General features: G+C 30.2%; 1 long non-coding RNA gene across 4 annotated transcripts; it reads right to left on the bottom strand.

Annotated features, from left to right (window-relative positions):
- Positions 1 to 1,891: 1,891 nt before the first annotated feature.
- Positions 1,892 to 15,593, bottom strand: LOC120279267. Of its 4 annotated transcripts, none has more exons than XR_005541854.1 (6): positions 14,910 to 15,593; positions 14,622 to 14,804; positions 14,393 to 14,504; positions 13,491 to 13,561; positions 4,021 to 4,217; positions 1,892 to 2,198 (listed from the first exon to the last, which is right to left on the bottom strand). It is a non-coding gene; the product is annotated as an uncharacterized LOC120279267 (long non-coding RNA). The 4 variants fall into 4 exon arrangements; XR_005541856.1 differs by having other exon boundaries at positions 4,021 to 4,192; XR_005541853.1 differs by lacking the exon at positions 13,491 to 13,561 and having other exon boundaries at positions 14,910 to 15,592.
- Between the last annotated feature and the right edge of the window lie 366 nt (positions 15,594 to 15,959).

Genomic DNA, 15,959 nt, shown 5'->3' with positions numbered 1-15,959 from the left:
TATTATATGAACTATTTCAAATATAAAAATTTTTGGGAAATAATTGAGTTGACTCACCTATCTTATTTTTCACATGCTTATTTCTTAAAATAGTATTTATTTTAGAGGATTTTTTAAATAAAATTTATTTTAATTTATATAAATTAAAATAAAGCTTTTTTTTTATAATTTAATAATATATTTTTTTGAAAAAAAGGATCACCGTCAAAAGGACATGTAAATACTATCGAGGTGTACTGGTGGCTTAATGACCTTTTAAAAATTTATTATATATGGCGCGTTAACACATGAAGTAATGATGATCTACCACATTTGCCCAAAATAACATATTATGCCTCATAACCTCTTAATGATAAATTGTTTTTAGTTGAAGAAATTTATTTTTTTCATAGGAGACTTAGTGAACAGTGAATGAATAAGATTATGGGCTTGTTTGGATTAGTTTTTAGAAAGCTCAAAAGTGTTTTTTTATAAGTTAAGCACTTCTGGGTTTTAAAAAATTGTTTATATTGGATTTTCTGAAAAAGCAGAACTGAAAAAAAAAAGGCTGAAAAACAGTTTTTTTTCAAAAGCTAGTCATGACAAGAATTTGAAAAGCTGTTTTTTAGTTTATTTTTACAGCTTCTGTTTTTACAGAAAAGTTAATCCAAACACAAAATATAAAAAAATTGCTTAACTTATTTTAGAGAAACTTTTTTTTCCAGAAGCACTTCTATTAAAATGAAAAAAAAAAAAAATACTTGGATTGATGCCTAGAGATTTTGATAATATTTTATATAAGTTAGGTTTATAGTTTAGAATTATAGAATGAGCATAATATGAACGTATAACATTGTAGTGCATGTTTTTTTTTAAAGAAATATATTCATATAAATAAAATTAAATATTTGCTATTTAATATTCATGTTTTCGGTTTTCCTTACAATGTTGTGTCAACTCAATATTAAATAAACATTAAGAATAAAAACAAAGTGTTTGAATTTGAGCATGTGAAAATTGAAAGTTAAGCCATTGGGAGTAGACTTTTTTTTAGAGATTTTGTTTGAAAATTGGAGGTTGCAAAAGTCAACTCCTACCCATCACATGAGAAGGTCAACCTAGAGAAATTTCCATGGTGCAATGAATTTTATCCATAATGGAAAGTTGGTATTTTGTCAATAATTTTGTGGCCGGGTTCAACGTGATAATTAAAATAAAATAAAATAAAAAACTAGCAATGTTTGAATTCTTTTCAATTAGTTGCTTATGAAGCACTAATCTTTGAAGCACTAATCAACATTGTTTGTGTTTTCATATATGCATTCCATTAAAAAACAAACTCTTAAAATGAACAAAAGTGATCACTTGTTCAATATAAATAATATAAATTTCAACAATCCTCTATAACTTCTACCCTCCACTTGTGGCTTGTACATATTTATTTAATAAATAAATAAATAAATAAGAATAAGCAAAGAAAGGCATTCCCATTTCTTTCTTTATTTTCTTTATTTTTTTGTCTATCTATCACTATTATTATATAAAATTATTATTTCAAAATATTAACATTTTTTTATAAGATAGACAAACTACTCACCCCATAGAATTTATCCCCGATTTTTTCCTCGGCCGTTGTAATAGAGAGCCAATCCTCGACCTCTCTCACTTGGGAGGAAAAGACGGGAGTTGATCCTCGAGCTCTTATCCAGGAGGGAAAGGACTTAGCATACATCTATTGTAAAGGCGGTCAATCTTTTTTTTATTATACATTTAATTATTTTTTATTTTTTATTTTTGGGTATAAATCCAGTCACAATTTCAGCCAGGGCATAAATGTAAAAATGCAAACAAATGTCCCACTTTTTTTAAAAAAAATAAATAAATAAAGTACTGAGTAGATTGGCATCATAACAAAAGCATTTAAAACCTTCTATGTGGTACATAAAAGGCCCCACTTTGTTCCCAAATGCTATCCTTTTAAAGTACAACACTACATTGCTCAATGTTCACATATTCAAAATCTCCCTCATTTTTATTTCATGTTCATTCTCTTGCAAAAGCATCAACAAGAAAATTTTGCTAGCTTTTTAACTTTCTTCTTCTTTGATTCAACAGAGGAAATCATCATCCATTAGCTTGGGCTTTGAATGTATGAACAATTGGTATGTGTGTTCTCTTCCTCTTACTTTTTCTTTACCTCTGTTTGATTGAATGTGTTCCTGAATCATACATGGTTACAGTTATCAGAAATTTTGTTTTCATGAAATGAAAACCAACAGAAAAACCATTGATATCTCTTAATGTATGGATATTGCACTTGCAGTTGTTATTAGACATTCTGTTTCATGATATGGCAAAGAAAAAACATGTAGAAAATTAGAACTATAACAGAAACATTGATATTTGAATGCATAAATATTGAACATGCAGTTATTGCCTAAATTTTTGTTTCATTTTATGGCAAAAAGATAAACCAGAAGGAAATGAGAAGAAATGGAAAACATTAATATCTGAATATGTGCAGATATTGAAGTTATTATAGATTTTGTTTCATGATACAGCAAAGAGAAAAAAAAAAACATGCAGAACATGAGAATCAACAGAAACATTGATATGAGAATGTATAGATGTTGCATAGAATGTTATTAGAAATATTGTTCCATGATACTGTAAATGAGAACTGACAGAAACATTGATTATCTGAATGTATAGATATTGCAAATACACAGTTGGTTATTAGACACATTTAATTTGTTTCATGATATGGGAACTAAAAAACAGAAGGAACACATACAGTAATTAAACACATTTTGGTTCATGATATTTGTAAAGGAAACAATGAATTAAACACATTTTGGTTCATGATATTTGTAAAGGAAACAATGAAGAAATGCAAACCAACAGAAAATATTGATATATGAATATACAGATGTGTTTCATGATATTATTTCAAAGCAACAGAAAAAATTGAAATCTGAATATACAAATAGTGCACATACAGTTAATAGATACATTTCTTTTCATGCCATTTGTTAAGGAAAACAACAAAGACAATGAGAACCAACAGAACAGACATACAAAGATGGACGTGGAGTTCCTAGCTAGACAAATTTTGTTTCATGATATATGTTAAGGAAAACAATAAAGAAAATGAGAACCAATAGAAAAATAGATATGTGAATGTACAAATAACATTGTTGGATTTCAACCGACAATATCAGGCTAAACAATGGTGGTTAAAGAACCAAAAAATTTTGAAATAATAAATAAACTTCAAAAAAATAAAAAGGGAGCCATCATGCTGTTTTGGTAATTTAATGCAGAAGCATATACAATAACTAAATTATACATAATTATATATGTGATCAAAATTAAACAGCTTATAATTAAAATAAGATGATCAACATTATGGTGTGTTGTTTCATGATATGGCAAATGAGAAAGAACAGAAACATTCACAGTTATTGGAGATTTTATTTCATGATACAGCAAAGAAAAACCATATAAAAATTAGTACTCACTGAAACATTGATATTTGAACATATACCATATTGCACATACAGTTATTATAAGCAAAAACCAGAAGGAAATGAGAACTAATAAAAAACATTGATATCTGAATGTGCAGATATTGTTCATACAGTATTACACATTTTGTTTCATAATACAGCGGAGAAAAAAGCATACAGAAAATGAGAACCAACAGAAACATTGATATAAGAATGTATCAAATATTGCACATTATGTTATTAGAACATTGGTCCATGAAATTGTATATGAAAACTATAGAATATCAGGTCCGACAGAAACATTGATATCATAATGTATAGATATCACACATATACAGTTCTTAGACACATTTTTTTCCATGATATGGCAACAGAAAACTAAATGGAAAATGAGAAGGAACATTAACAATTGAAATCTGACCATACAGATATTAGATACTCTTTTTTATTTTATTTTATTTTGACAAATAAGAGACAAGCGTTACCCATTTAAGTTTGTCAAAAGAACAAATAGCTACGGTGAATTAATTACCTCTTTGGGATTTGTTGTATAGGGCGAGCTGACACAAGGGCAATAGAATCCGGCCACATGCGCTCAAAATAATATTTCAGGGACTATAACACCACGATAAAATCTCTTTGCCATGCAATCTGGAATGGTGAAAAATACAGCTCCTCCCACCACAGGAAATCCACACTAGGACCTAGTTTACACCAAGTGCACAGTACCTGACTCAGTGAACAGTAAATAAACAAAGAATATTGAAGTCAGGGTTTCAAACAGTGCTGCCGCTCATTGTGAATGTGAAAGTGCAAAACTACTGTACCGTGTAGTGGTTCTCATTATTAATTACATGCATGTTGTTTCATGACATTTGTAAAGGAAAATAACAAAGAGAAAATGAGAACTAACAGAAAAAGTATATATGCAAATGTACAAATATCACAAATCCATCAATGTTGGTATTCATTGTAGTAGGCACTAGGCAACGCAACAGATAATGAATACCAACATTGCTGGGTTTCAAGCAACAATTTTATACTAAACAATGTTGATTAAAGCACTAAAAATTTTATAGTATAAATAAAATGATTCCACTTGTTGCAATCAACCATATGGGATAGTGACTCAAAACACATGGTTGTCAGTATTAAATAAGCAAGAATGACTACCAAACATAGCTGAATTTCAAACAAACAACTTTAGTGATAAACAATGGCAATTGAAATCATCAATAGTGTAAAACTAGTAAATAAACTTCCAAAAAAATAGCCATTATGTTGTTCTGTTAATTTAATGCAGAAGCACAGGTACTAAATAATGCATCACTACGTGATTGAAATTAATAAGACAATTCTATAAAATATAATTAGCCAGCATGGTTAATATTATTAGATTGCCAAATATTAATTAATAATTTCTGCAGAAGATATAGGTGATTGAAATTAGCATAACTTTTAAACTAGTAAATAAAAATTAATAATTTCTGCAGAAGATATAGGTGATTGAAATTAGCATAACTTTTAAACTAGTAAATAAACATCCAAAGAAACAAACACCATGTTTTTATTTTAATTTAAGCACAATTACTAAATCACACATTCATTGTGCTACAAATTTAAAATAAGATGATTCATGCATCATTAAGTAATTCAAACTGAACATGGCATAAATGAGATGATTCGATACAATGTAATTAGCCTCTTGAAATATTGCCTAAAGCCCCAATCTTGGTACTATAAGATATGAGAGAATAAATATTGATGTTGTTGGATATTAACCAGCACTTTTAGTACAAAATTAAAATAATTACAATCACCAAAATTTGTAATACTAATTAATAAACATCCAAGAAAACAAACATTGTCTCGTTTGTTCATTTGATATATATTGAAGCAAAATTACTAAATTTTGCGTCCCTATGCAACTCAAACTAAACATAATATAAATAATATGCTTCAACACATTAAAGTTAGCTATTTGAGATAATGCCTCAAGCCACTTAGTTGCCATTATAATTATATGAAAATAAATTCTAAATTATAATCAACTAAATCATAAGAGTATAAAATGGCATGTAAATAATTTTTTTTTATGAAAGCGCTCGTATCAGGGGTGTTGCACATTGGTCAAAAATTGATCATTCAGCCCATGTGCCCTCACCAAGCTAGTGACACAGGGTTTGAACAGCAAACCGACACTTACAACCGAAGACCTGCTACCACCATTGCATCTAGCGAGACTTAAACTCAAGACTTTTTAAATGTCTCGCATTCATTTTTCACAATGGGAGCTAATACTATTGAGATATGGGCCCTTTGATGCATGTATTTTAATGACCTTCTATCATACGAAAAAGTTTCTTTATTACTACAGTGACACAACTAAAGGTCATGGCTTAACATAAACAGCAAAAATTATAATTCTAGTAAATAAAAAAATCCTAAAAAAGAAACATTGTGCTTTTCTGTTCATTTAATGTAGAAGGACAATTACTAAATTGTGCATTGCCTTGAAATTCAAACCAATTAGAGTACAATATAAATAAGACAATTCCATAGAATACAATAATAAGCTACTTGAGAAATTTGAGATCATAATAACTCAAACTGCTTATCATTATTAAATAAGTGAGAACAAGTTCCAAATTATAATCATGGTGGATAAATAATTTTCATCACCTTTCCTAGTCATATTAGAGGGTTTTTTCACTGCTACAATGATACAACTAGAGGTCATGGCTCAACATAAACACCAAAGAATCATAACTGGTTCACATTTTTGAATACTTTGTATAAAAAAGATAATCTTAATCATAACTTCATTCAAGTTGAACAATAACACATAATAAAATTTAAATATGCTGAGATCAATGACATTTGTAAACATTTTAGTTTAAAACAGGACTCTTTAAGCTAGTCTGTGAGGCAAGTTCAACACTTGATCCTGCAAATAACTTAGTCATTTATTTTTCATCCAATTGTTTAAAAGATATGGACTACACATTCTGAAAAGTGAATTGCAAAATCAAATGCTTTCAATAAACATACAAGCTCAAAAGGTCTTTTAGAAAGGATTCTTGATCTCTGGTTATAAAGGAAGATTGAGCATTTTAGTATCCTCGGTTTAGATTTGTGCTTAAAGTTGTAAAACAGCCTTATTTCTTGCAATTTATGCATGAAACATCTTATTATGTATTAAATAATTTATAATAATGGTATAGTTATGCAAAACAAACTCCACTGCAAGAAAGAAATACCATATCATCCATATTACAGCTTAGTTAAAGTAGGCATTAACAGTGGAGTTAAATGCATTAACACACTAAGAAAAACAGGCCATAACTTAGAAAATCCATGAATTATACACAGTCAATTCAATTTTCAAAACCATTTCTTAATCTTTCTTTATTATCACATCTTATCCCCTCCATTTTCCTATGTTTGGCACTGCTTGTATCTTAATGGGTTATTTGGAATGTTAATATGTCCGATGAGTGCAGTGGTTAGTTGCTTGAAAGAAACAAATGAGAACTTGCAGAATCATGACAGCAGTACTCTCTTTTCTTCTTACTCTTTGAAGTTGTTCTTATACAATCATATTTGATATTTTCAACTCATTTTTCTTTGAAGTTGCAAGCTTAGAGGAATACAAACATAAATTCATATATTGTAATATATATATATATATATCTATAAATCTAAATATTTATTTGTAACTGAATTAACATGAAGTATTACTAAAAACCAAAAAGACAAAAAGTATCTATTGTCTAGATATTATAGATTAATAAGTATATGATAATATGGGGACATGTTCCTCAAGGGTGTGCCCAGTATATATATATATATATATATTGGGATAAAGTACATGTTTATGATGAGACTGCTGCTATTATGACACCTTTTGTCATATTGATGGTCTGTTTTTAACCAAGAGGCACATAAGCCGATTATGATCTAACATAAAAAAATTTTCTTTTATAATGACCAAAAATTCTTCCATTAAATTGAACTCTATGATTTTCATTTTTATTTTATTGACGAAGGTGAAGGACATGCAGGTACATGCAAATGCACGAATTACAAATAATTTAATGATCTCTTAGAGATAAATTTTGTGTCATACAACTCTTTAAAAAAATAAATAATAATGTTCCTCCCACATAGGACCCACACCAAAACTAACAAACAGTATTGGGCCCTAATGTACAGTACATGAACAATTTGATAAACAGTACTACAAAGAGCAAGTTTTTGAACCCTCACCATTTTAAGCATTTTGTGGTGAGTTACCACTAGACTACAAGGGATTTTTTTTGTTTTTAATTTTAATTGCGACACATTCTATACAAATTTATTTTTTCACATGTTAACTTTTAATTTTATTCCTAGTATTCAAATCCTCATTGACCTCACTAACCCATTAAAAAATATCAACGTAGTAAAAACCCAATAATAAGGCACAATTAATAAAGCAAAATGAATGAATCTAATATTAACTTAATTGCCTTGACTCCACTGAATAAGAAATGATTTTGATAAATGTAATAAATAATGTAATTTGGGAAACAACATTTCTAAAATAAGTTTCATAAAATCAAGAAGATTGGGAAAAGTACTAAGGAAAAAAAATTCCATTGGCCTCTATGACTTCTTTTAAATTAAGTTGCAACACACTCTATAAAAAATTTAATTTCCCAAATACATAGCATGAGCTTGTTCCTATTTTTCTTTTAATCTTTTTTTTTTAAAATTCATGTCACTATTTATTAGGATACCAATATAAGTGTCAAGCATCCTAGCATTTGAATGCAGCAAATAAGTCGATTTTGTAAAAACCCAATAAGGCAAAATACATGAATATAGTACAAACTTAATTACCCTAACCCCATTGGAGTAGAAAAATACTTTTGACTGAATAAAGGGACTTTCATTTTAGAGAAAGTGGAGGAGAGGGAAGTGGGGGGAAATGGTCTGACTACTCTCTATTTTTGGTGTTCTTTTGTCTTAAAATAGGGGAAATGCGATTTCTCCCACTTTAGACTTAAGTGGATTTTGAACTAATCCCACTTTAATATATTTTTTTTTAACTAAAGTGGGGAACTGAGTCATTTTATAAAAATCAACTCTACCCAAACTTCAATACCATTTTTTGAACCCATAGAAGTTGGCCCAACACCCGAACTCTCTAGTTACATTCTCATTTTCTGCCAAATGAATATCAAAAACACTAGAAGTGATACCACTTCCCCATTTCAAAGAAGTGGCATTGCCTCCCACTTCCCCGCTTCCCTCCATTTCCCCCTAAATGAACCCCCTAAATGTAACATATCATGTTATTTTGGAAACAATAATACTAAAACAAGTTGATAAATATCATGAATCAGGTTATTATAGAAATGACACTACTAAAATTAGTTTCATAACATCAGGTATATTTATAAAAATACTAAGAACTCAAGAATATGTAGAAATACAAGGACAATTAAATTTAAAAAGATAAGGCAAGGACAAAGCAGGTTTATATATGAGTATCTAGAAAGATAGTAAAACAAAAGATAGATTTAAAATATTATGAATATAGATTGAAAAAAATTAACTGAAAACATTGTAAATTACATTTTTAGAACCTCAACTTATATTTTTGGGATTGTATTCATTAAACAGCCGATTGCTAGCTATTAAGCTCTTGTTCAAAGATTGAACATGAATCTTGACTAAATATTTGCTAAAATATAATACCTCTTGGATTGAAAGATAACCTCTATAGAATAGTTGTTGGGCCAATTATAATGTATGTATATACTAGTCAGAATGTTGATTAACTAAAAAACAACTTACTTAGAGGACGGGCTTGATCACTAAGAAAAGAATGTTGAAATGGATGCCATATGTTACTAGGAAGGTCAGATTAAAGAATAAATTCATTCGATATTGATTGGGAGTGGCACCTCACACTTACAATTTAAAAGAGAATCGATTAAGATGGTATGCGCATATTCTTAGATGACCCATATATGCCTCCATATGAAAAATGAAAGCCCTCCCAGTCAAAGGTTGTAGAAAAGAGAAAGATAGACCTAAAATGTATTTAGCGAAAACTTTACGTAACGATATAGCAGAGCTTGATTTATCTCGTCTTTTTCTTAATAGAGTGATGTGAAAGAGAAATTCATGTAACCGACCCCAAATAGTTGGGACTAATGGCTTGTTGTTGTTGTAATTCAAAATCCTATATTGGTATTGTTAATGTTGTTAATGTATTCAGTGATGAAAACACATTAGTGTGTCTCTCTTCTTTACCTATTTGTTGCATAAACTATCCAATGGAAAATTAACCATCCAATTTCCTTTTCTCTTATAATGTTTGTTTGCGCAGGACACAAGAATAAAGGAAGTAATTGTCAAGGGTTTGAGATGGGCAAAATTTTCAAATTGTTATCAAGCTTGAATCAAATAACTTGTAAGCCAAATGGAGTTGAGAATCAGACATCCAAATATTTATAAAAGCTCATGATGTTCTAGCTCTAGGTATATCAGTAGTAAGATTTCTTGTTTAAGTATACTTTTATATGTAATAATTGTTATTATGAAATTGTAAAAAACCCCTATTTCCAAACATTAGTCACTTTTCAACACAAGCATTTGAGTTGGCTTATTTTGATGTTTGGATTAATTACTGCAATCATGATTTACAGCTCTAGGCACACGCACACACAAATATATATATATATATATATATATGTGAACAATTTATTTTATTTAGTTGATATATAATTTTATTTTTGAAATTACACCTAATTTGTTTAATCTTTTATGACCAGGGTTAGAAAAAAAAATTATGCTTATGTCCAGTTTTTAGATCTAGATTAAGCACGAAGATACTTCCATAGTTTTTCTTTAAGAAAAAAAAAGTCATTTTTCTCAAATATCATATCCCATAAACCAAAACAGAATGACATTATTGAACCATAAGCATATATATGAACATTCTTGATACTACTAAAACCCATATGCTTGAAACTTCAATTCCAAAAAATTATTTGATGAGCTTATCAAAATTGTTGTTTTCTTGATTTGATAAAAAATTATACATTTTCTATAAAATGCCATTCCATTGTTTCACTAAACAAAATACAACTTCAATATCTTGCATGCATGGAGCTGTAAACTGTCTTCATTTGTGTCCTAATAATAAAAGGAAATAAGTTCACAACTAATGTGTTCTCGTTCGGCACTCAGAGATTTAAAAAGGCCTTTGATCAATGTTGTGATCCACAATTTAAAAAGAAATCATCTCCCACAATGTTATTTTAATTTGGTGAGAGAGAACTTCCTAATTAGAGCATCGTAATTAAATATCTTTCTCTTCATGAACCTTCATATCATGTTTGTTCAAGTACTTCTCTAATAGTTGTTGTGAACTTGACTTAGTCCATAATAGAAAAATCTCTACTATTTCTCATTTTTCTACACCTTCGATCACTTCACCTATGCATGGTAGCAAAATTTCCTACTGGTCTTCTTATTCTCTTTGACAAGTCATATTACTAATACTTTTTGTGATTATAAAATATATATTGTACATTTAGCTCTAGTAGTTTTGAGATGCAAGCACCACCAAATTAATACTAAACTTATTGGTTGCATTGTGATAAGTAAATCAATAACTTTAGCAATTGTTGTCCAGTAATTACTTGCACAATCTCTTTTATAATTATGTATAATAAACTTCTCAATCATTTTCACACCATGAACTTAGATCATGGTTGAACTCAGAGAAAAGATTATATTAAAAAACTAACTTTTTTGCTAAACCTCAATATATATATATATATATATATGATTAGTTAAAAGAAAACTATGGACACACAAATTGATATGCAGATCTAACTAACATATATAGCTTGTCTCTCTTGGCAGCCATACATGAGTTAATTTAATTCAACAAAGAGAATCATAAATTATTAATAAATACTAATATCATTCCTTCTCAAAGGGATCAAATAGGATATATTCCAGAGTGATGAAGCTAAGAGGTAGAACAATAATATTATGATATATATATAGAAGGTAACCAATTAATTACAGCATAACATTAGGATCTATATATGCTATTTCCATAGCACAAAAACATACCGAATCATAGACCCAATATTCAATTGACCATAATAGTTTCAAGTTTAAGAAAATTATAACTTGCTTGAATTAAGAAAAAATTATATATATATATATATATTATCTTCATAATTAAATTATCAGGTGCTACTTTTAGGCCTGATTAAGGAACATAAAACTCATATTACCTTCCAATAACAACTTGGATTATAATCTTTTGTCCTTTTCTTTCCATCGAAGGCGTAAAATCTTTAAGTTAGTGAACTCATATTGTTAAAAAATGTGAATACAACACCAATAATAATTATTATGCCTCGATAAACCTATTCATCAATGATGCATTGTAAATTGCACATTAGCTAACATTTTGTCTTTAACTAGCGCATCCATAACTTATCCATGTTAATGCTTAAGTGGTATATATTCCATAATAACATTTAGTCGGTCAAAATTTTAATATCGATTGAGCTTATTTAAAAGCACTTTGATTCATAATAAAAATTAAATTTCTTAATTAATTCATAAAAATCCTATTGTGGGGGTTTAAAAGTTCAATTATCTCATGGATACATTGTCTATGGCATTTCAGCAAGGTACTCTACATACATAATTAGTTAATGTCTTTTGGTCATTCAATATTCTAGTAGATTGACTTAAAAAGTCAATGTCAAATCCAATTTAATTGCAATAGGTGACTAGGTGATTTGGACTAATTAATTATAGTAAATTGATTTTTTTTTTTTTTTGGCTGTATCACCTCCAAAATGGTAGCCAATAATATTCTTTATCACACAAATCAAAATCAACTGATTAATTTCATTTTTTTTTAAATTACTTTGGTTTCTTAATCTCAAGTTATAATGGCAGTGAAGAAAGAAATTTAGAATTCCTAAACAATTATCAAAATGTGTATCATTTGCTAGTTTCATATATATATATATATATATATATCTCATATTAATTGACAAGAAAATGACTACAAAAAGGTCAAGTCTTGGAGCAAAAATCTAATGGTCATAGGAAGAACTAATCTAGGGAAAGAAAGAACAAGATGCGCACAAGGCAACCATGGTTTCGTATTTTTTAGATAGTGATCAGAAGGCAAAAATATTCATCTAAAGCCATATTCCTTATTAATGTTTCAATTATACATCAATCCTCAACCCATAATCATTTTTCTCAAATCTTTTTGTTTCTTTACAAGTCCAAATTTTAGTGGTAGTGAAGAAAGAAAATTAGAATAACTAAACAATTATTTGAATGTGCATAACTTGTTAGTTTCTAGTCACTATTGCAAATTAATAAGAAAACGACCAGACGATGACATCAAGACTTGGGGAAAGAATCTACGGGTCAATGGAGGAAATTGTTCATTTGTTAGATAATCAAATAACTTCACTTATAATATTTTTATATTAAGTATAAATACCCAATTTTGCTGATAATCACAAAATATGAATCAAAGGTAATGCTATTTGTAGTTCGTAGGGGCAGCGAAGAAAAACCATGGACAGTAACGAAACCAATTAAGATGATGAATATGTTGATGCTAGTAATTAAAGATGATGACATGTTCTATAAGCATATCATTTAAAAATGTTCTACATGCACAATTCCATGCATGCACCTTATTCTCAAAAATGAAAATTCATGAACTACACCCAAACAACAATTGAATCAATTGGCTGCTAATTAATAAATGACCTAAACAAAGTTTATATATCTTGAAAAACCAAAAAGCCACTTTACTGAAAAATGACCTTGCTTATTTCACAAAGCAATGGAAAGATTGTAACAAATTAAGGAAGATGAATAAGTGGATTAATTTAAAAAATTTCATTTGGTATTTTGATAGATTCAACCATCTCTTTATGAACTCACCTGTTTTAATAATAAATCAAATGCCCCTTCTTTCGTAAGATAAACTTCCCAAGATCACTCAGTATAATTGCCTACAATAAAAAAAAAAATTTGGCTTCTGCTCCATGTATAAACTGAAATACTATAAATACAACTAAGCCAACCTTCATTAAGTGCATAACTTATTAGTGCACAAGATTTCTGAAATCTATGTTCAAATTAAGATGGATATCTATGATTTGATATTTTAAAAGAGTTTAATATAACATTTACTAAGATATTGAGGCTATTCTGAATAGCTCCAGATTAAATCCTCAATGAATTGTTTCTTGAATGATTCCTAAAAGGGCTCCCATAAATTGGTCATAAAATAAAATACTGTGCACTGATCAATCCTCAATATTGGCTTCTAAATTAACAACAACAACAACAACAAAAAGGCAAAAAATAGCCCCATCTTTTAGTTTATGAAACATTTGCATCTCCCCAAACTCTACAATATCACCAAATCCATGAAGGATTAAATAAAAAAATAAAAAGAAGCAATCCCCAAATATAAGAACACAAGAAATGGGAAGAGCTTCTTACTTAAACACCGACTTATAATTGTAGTGTACCAATTGCAAATATTTGGAGTACCAATTTACAACACTCAGATGCTCACTTTCCATTAGAGTGCATCATGTTAGCCATCTCCATGCACAAACAATCCCAACTAAATGTCCATGCACTAACAATTTAATGTGATTGTTGTAAATTAAACAGACAAAAGCAGCAGATGGGAAAACAAATGCAAAATTGGGGAAACTAAGATTGTGAACTCCAAAAAAGAAGATTTGTCCTTGAGTAGCACAACAAAGGCAGCAAAATACATAAAATAAAATAAACCCAAAGTGAGAAACAAGAAAAGCAGGTGGAGCTACCTTGATGGGTGAGAAGATAAGTGTGAAGCTGAGGGATAATTAGAATGCGCATGCCAACTATCAACAGCCTTTTGATGGTCTCCGAGCTCCCCCATATGCTCATCACAGTCACCTATGAACCAAAAGACATGTTAAAGATCAATGAGATGGTGGACCACAACCTTGTGAAGCTAAAAAATAATGAACAACATGCCTAACAAGCAACCTAGTACTACAGTAATAAAATCACCTCAAGAAGAAGAAGAAGAAGGAGATGATGATGATGCTGCTGCTACTGATGATGATGATCAAGGAGGAGGAGGAGGAGATAAACAAATCACCATGAAATAAAAAGGTTGAGGTTGAGGTTGAGGAAAAGAAGTCTGGGATCATGCAAAACAGCGATGAAGTCCTGAAAGAGGAGCTTGAAAACCTACAACAAACTCACAAAAGAGAAAGAAGAAATAAGTGGATGAGAAGGTGAGAAGGAGGGGACCGGTCAAACAGTGATTTCCGTTAATACGGCACAGTTACCAACCGTGCACCATCTCAAAAGCCTGACTTTTTCCTTCCTTTTGCTATAAACTCTCCATCTCTTCAGATCTATATATCTTAACAAAAAACAGCAAGTGTAAGCAAGCAAGCAAAGCAAAGCAAAGAAACACAGAAGATAAAAGAGAGAAAAAAAAGAAAGGATTGGATCAAAGATCCAGACAAAGACTGATGACTGCACGCGTGTTGGTCTCTGGTTCTCCTCAAATGGTTCTACTCCATGACCTTTCCCATCAGTTATTGCTTTATATCTTTCATCCTTGACAACATATATAGATAAAAACATATACACATATATACATACACACAAAAAGAGAATGAAAGAAAGAAAGAAAGAAAGGAGGTGAAGAAAGGAAAGAGTAAGGAAACAAAGCTGACAGCAAGAGAAGTGAGCACGCAACGGGAACGACATACCATCATGTTGTTAACCGGTGTGTGCTCACTCTCTTCTGTCAGCCATCAAAGACCATATCTTTATCAATCCAAAACAAAAAAAAAAGGCAGGATTTTTATTAATGAAAACAGATGAAAGACATCAACTTTGAGCCGCAGATGAGGAGGAGTGGGATCTCCGAATCCAAGCTCTAGGGTTTCAGCTCTGAGAAAAGCCATTGTTGGAGCCTCTGGTTCTCAACGAAAGAGAGAGAGAGAGAGAGAGAGAGAGAGAGAGAATGAGAAGAGCCTATCTTTCCTTTCTGGGGATATAAACATAATTAAGAGCTAATTAGTCTAGAAAACTAACAACTAATTAATGATTTAATGATTTTAAAACTAAGAACTTGACTCCAAAAAGACCCGAGCACGCCACGTCAGATGATATAATGACGTGGAGAAACGTTCACCGTTCATTGTGCTGGGTCAGTTTTAGTAGGTGGGGTTTTGGGTGCGCAGACAATAACTGAGGGTAATAGTTATTGGGTGGGACGAATCCGGACGCTGGCGATCGGCCTGGATGGACGCCTGTGTTTACAGGGAGAATCTGAACCGTTGGATCTGCCAGCGTGGAATGACGTGAACCGTTGATAGATCCACGTCG

The sequence above is a fragment of the Dioscorea cayenensis genome, chromosome 16, assembly GCF_009730915.1.
Source record: "Dioscorea cayenensis subsp. rotundata cultivar TDr96_F1 chromosome 16, TDr96_F1_v2_PseudoChromosome.rev07_lg8_w22 25.fasta, whole genome shotgun sequence".
Classification (NCBI taxonomy): Eukaryota; Viridiplantae; Streptophyta; class Magnoliopsida; order Dioscoreales; family Dioscoreaceae; genus Dioscorea; species Dioscorea cayenensis.
The sequence above is the reverse complement of the archived record's forward strand: the minus strand, read 5'-3'. Positions and strand labels throughout refer to the sequence as shown.